Genomic DNA, 4,802 nt, shown 5'->3' on the forward strand with positions numbered 1-4,802 from the left:
TCCTTTCATGCCCTCAAGAGATCCTAAACTTCATTGATGCCCGATCTTATTGCCTCACATTATCTCTCGATTCCAACTAGGCAAACCCAAATAGTCAAATTTCTCAACAAGTTTTTGGCGCCATTGCTAGGAAAATTCTTAATTAATATCAACAATAAGAATTGTTTTATTAGTTTAGACATTTTTTTGTTGTTTGGTTTCTTTTCTTTTGTTGTCGTGCGAGTATGTTTTTTATTGCTTATTTCATTTAGTTTATGCACTTTTCTTCATGTGGTATTTTGGCTTTTAGTTTAGAAATCATGAAGTTTGTATGATCACATAGGAGAATCAAATTGGATTTGAAGGAAACAAGTCCAAAGAAAGAAAATGAGAGTTCAAAGGAAGGACTAAAAATGGTGGAAGATACAAATCCACCTAGTCCACTCAATCCAATGGGTCTATGCAATGTTGCTTTACCAAGTGTTACCAGGCACAAACAAACATCATGCGTCCTACTGTGCATACGAACAACTTTGAATTCAATCTTTATTGATTCAGATGGTGCAGTAAGTTCAATTCTGTGAAAATTCAATGGAGGATCCCAATGCTCATCTTGCAAATTTCTTGGAGATACGTGAAACAATCAAGTTTAATGAGCTAAGCAAAGATGCCATCAAGTTATGTCATTTTTCTTTCTCTTGTGAGAGTACACTAAGTATGGCTCTTCTCACATCCTTCCAACACTTTTTTACATATCATGATTTATATAAAACTTTTTTTTACGAATTATATTTTACCAAGTAAAATTGTAAAGTTAAGAAATGAAATAACTAGGTTTTTTTTGCCAATTAGAAGGTGAATTACTGAATAAATCAGAGGAATGAAACAAGGGCTTGCCAAGGAAGTGTCCTCATCATGACCTTCTAGAGCGGTTGACTATTCAAACATTATGTAATAGTCTAACCTATTCTATGAGAATTATAATTGATGCAACTAAATGTAAAACACTTATGGGAAAATTTGTTGAGGAGGCATATGACCTATAGGAGGAGATTGTGGCAAACAACTTTCAATGGGCTTTAGAGAGAGGAAATTAAAACTCTAGGTTTGTCTATCTTTGATACTTTGTGAATTCTTGCTTCTTGTTTGATTTGTTTATTTTAGTATCTTAGTAATCTCTTTCTTCATCATATTATCTATATAATTGATTAGTTTTAAAACATCTTGCCATTAATTTTGTTTCTCTACAGGATACTTGAATACTCTTTGTACTAACATATGAACTGTGCTCTTGTAAGTGAGAAAGTAAGGTTAGTAAACTTCTAAAACTAAGGTTAGAAAATTTGTTTTGTAGTGTGTATATGCTATATTTTAACTCAAAATAAAATCAATAAGCATGGGTTGAACTAAGAAGCTTTTGAAGATTTAAGTTAGTTATAAAATTATATCTGTGTCTAAAACCTCAAAATCATTGTCGTTCAACATAACTAATCTTGCTTGTGGTGACAAAGTAGATAAATACTATTATAAATATAAAAACAACCCCTAATATGTAACAATCCAACTGGATTAATCTTTATCTCCTAATTAGCTTAATCTTGGTAACTATAAATAATCTCAGTACTTGCCATTTTAAGTGTTCCTATATCCCAAAAGATCATCATCATTGAACAAATAATCCCCATTATGTATTTCCTTGATATGTACTTTTTTATTTTTATTTTTAGGGAGCTTCTTTTGGAATTACAAATCCTTTCAAAGGAGAATCTACTTTTACCATCTCAATTTTTTGGAAAAGGAAAGGGATGAGCTCTCTAGGATAAAATCTTTCTCTAAAGTGCAAGGGATCAGATTTTGTATCAGCAAAGTAATTGGATAAGTTATTAGGAATATGATGGAATGAAAAATTGAATGACTCGAGGTTTATTCTTCAACTGCCCTTGATCTATGATATTGGACTATCAGGAGTTTGACAGTGTGCCTTAGAAGATAGAAAAGAAGATAGCTGGAGGAATCCATAGGAGGCCCGCTCATTATGCATTGCATGAGGGCTGTCAAGAGTTAAAAGGAAATAAGGAGGCAAGCCCCCACATCTTACGCATATTTTGCTCATCCAATATGGCTTACGACCGATTGAAAGTAGTTTCACCCTTTCATCAACCTCAAAAACTGATTCACATATAGGCAATGCTATCTATTGTACCCTTGACTCTATCTCCTTTCTTATTACAGGATTCCCTCTCCATAGTACTCAAAAGTTCTGTCTTAGCTTTGACTTCTTGAAGCCCTTTCTTTTAGATAGAAAGGTTCCCCTAGTTTGGTGCATCTTTGACACAGTTTAAATAACTATCCTAGAGTTAAGGTTTTTTCCCTACCAAAGTGTCCAGCAAGACCTCCAACCCTAATGAATGGACTATAAAGTGGTTAGTCAAACTCTTGAGTGGCTCGGAAGTATTGCACCTGCTGATAGCTCTACCCCTTCTTTAGGGATAAAATTAACTTGACCGTTAGGGCTAGAGCTATGTTGACATGTCAAAGTTAACCAATTCCACCAAATCCACCTGTCTCTCGGCAAAGATCGAGTGAGTGTGTAGTTATGCTTCAAATGGAGATTGGATTACTTATTTGATTATTAACCGCAAAGGTTTCCACGAGGAACCCTGAATTATGTTAGGGCAAGAGAAAGAAAGGCAAGGGACATAATTTCTACATAAGAATATGACAAAAAACAATAGTTCTTTTTTACGCTCTCTGAAATTGTGCTCGATATTTGCCAGTACCGGAAGTGGTAATAAAAGTGAGAATGTTGTCATTAAACTAACCATACAAATAAGGGGCCTCAGCCTTATGCACTGCTTAATTAAGTATGTGACTCTGTATGAGAACTTGATGTAATTGAACTTGACTAAAAGAAGGCCCAACTGATAAAAGATAGAATCCAAATTCAAGGCAGAACCAAAGATAGTTGTGAGAGAAAAGGAGTTCAAAACTCAAAAAAGGCCTAGTTGATCTCCTCTTATTATTATGAATAATAAGTTTGCACTCCTTTTCTATTTTGCTAGTCAGCGAGCTAGTTTAATGCTAAGCAAAGTGTACCTTTCCTTACAAAGAGCTTTCTTCTCACTTTTTCTTCTAACTATTTTTTTGTTGTTCTTATCCTGCCACTAGAACAACTAAGACATGCAACAAAAGAACCTAGAAAAGAGTTGAAAGAAAAGAGAGAAACCAAGATTTTTTTTTGGTTTTCTTTCCAAAATAATATAACCATCAATAAACATATACCCCCTCTGTCCCAAAAAGTGTGTCGCGTTTTGGGAATTGCAATTATTATCAACAATGCAAGGCTTTTAAATGATTTGCGTTGAAGTTCTGGCAATGCCCTCTTGACTTTCAATATATTCATACGTGGGTGAATGATAAAAGGGGCACAAGTTGTGATAAGACATGTGGGACCCAAAAGATTTAAATGTCTCCACACTACTTTAGAGGAAAGTGTCATGCATGATTGCTACTTGCATTCCACGTGAGAGTCATGAACTATTGAGTGCAGTGTTGGTACTTGGTAAGTGAGCAGAAATGTGTCAGATTGGGCCCACTAAAGGATAAGAAAAGGCTGTCACATGGAAGGGTATGGAGTGGAAATGTGTGAAAGTTTTCATTGCCAATTTAGGAAGTGACAATCATTTTGGGATGGATTAAAAAGGAAAGTATGACACTATCAATGGGACGGAGGGAGCATATGAAAGAGAGAGGAAGAGTAATGAAACTTGTTTGTTTTGTGCCCTTCAATCAACGACCTTGTGTTGGGATTGTAGGTTGCATTGAATAGTTGTATCAACAAGCTGTTGAAGTGAAGATTTTTGATAACTCAATAGTAACACAATTGAAGATTGACATTAATGATGTTGAAACTATAGATATGATGTTACTCATCGAGAGTTCTTGATCACTTTATAGCAAGTCCATATGTTACTAACACTTGCTGCAAGCTTTTATGTTTTAATTTTTTATTCTTGCAATTATGTTAATTAAAATTAGTGCATCTGGTTAGAACTAATGTCGTTTCATTCATGTGTGCATAGTAATTTTAGTGATTTATTTATGTATATTTATTGAGTAGGAATTTTGTAGTTTTATGTAGGTATAGTTATTGTGGATTTGTCAATTAACTTTTGTAAATTGATTTAGAAGTAGTAATAATTGGATTAAAATGAGTTGTATCTAAATTAACTATTTCTTTATTGGAAATCAAATTAGGAATGGTTCAAACTTATTATTGTGGAGTGAGAATTTGCTTTGGATAATGATTTGGAATTTAAATGTAAATTAACTTTAATAGTGTAATTAGTTTAGTGAGCAGATTTACTCTTGGATATTGAGAATGAAGTGTTTAATTGAAGTGTGGAAGTTGTCCTCTATAGAATGTTGTGCATTGTCCTCAACACAATTTAAATGTAAATTAACTTTAATAGTGTAATTAGTTTAGTGAGCAGATTTACTTTTCAATGTTAAGAATGAAGTGTTAAATTGAAAGTGTGTGGAAGTTGTTCCCAACAGAATGTTATGAGGTTAATTAGGTAATATTGTTTAATTTCTAAACTCTATTGGTTTTTAGTGTTTTAATGGTTTAATTTAGTATTTAATCTTTTCTTTATTGAAAGTTGAATTGGTAGTCTATTGATCTTAATTGGTATAATTATAATGGTTTTAGATATCCATTTTTTGTCAAGTCAAGAAAGGACTACAATTACTTTTAAGTAACTTAGTTGCTTCAAAAATTTCAATTTAACTCCAAATTTCCTTGGTTTTAATGCAGTTCACTG

The 4,802-nt window shown here is 33.2% G+C and overlaps 1 non-coding gene across 1 annotated transcript; it reads right to left on the reverse strand.

Annotated features, from left to right (window-relative positions):
• Window positions 1-790: 790 nt before the first annotated feature.
• LOC113717447 (small nucleolar RNA R71) lies at window positions 791-901 on the reverse strand. Its single transcript, XR_003454377.1, has one exon. It is a non-coding gene; the product is annotated as a small nucleolar RNA R71 (small nucleolar RNA).
• Between the last annotated feature and the right edge of the window lie 3,901 nt (window positions 902-4,802).

This window comes from Coffea arabica, chromosome 11c (assembly GCF_036785885.1).
Source record: "Coffea arabica cultivar ET-39 chromosome 11c, Coffea Arabica ET-39 HiFi, whole genome shotgun sequence".
NCBI classification, from domain to species: Eukaryota; Viridiplantae; Streptophyta; class Magnoliopsida; order Gentianales; family Rubiaceae; genus Coffea; species Coffea arabica.